Here is a 231-nt window from a genome sequence, read left to right as displayed (position 1 = left end):
AGAGGTTAGGTCACACATCACCATGTCGGACGACACACTACAACAACAGACGGAAGCAGAGAAGATGCTGCTGGAAGAGGAGTGGAGCCTGATTGAGAAGCTGCCTGTTAAGCGTATCAGCCAGCTTTGCAGGCTCGTGGGAATTGCTAGCGCACATACAAAGGCGCAGAGGCTCAAGAAGATCAAGGAGTGGCGCAAGGAACAGTTGAACGAGTTGGAGGAAGCTGCAGG

Source organism: Acanthamoeba castellanii, assembly GCF_000313135.1.
Source record: "Acanthamoeba castellanii str. Neff unplaced genomic scaffold scf7180000084046, whole genome shotgun sequence".
Lineage (NCBI taxonomy): Eukaryota > Discosea > Longamoebia > Acanthamoebidae > Acanthamoeba > Acanthamoeba castellanii.
The sequence above is the reverse complement of the archived record's forward strand: the minus strand, read 5'-3'. Positions refer to the sequence as shown.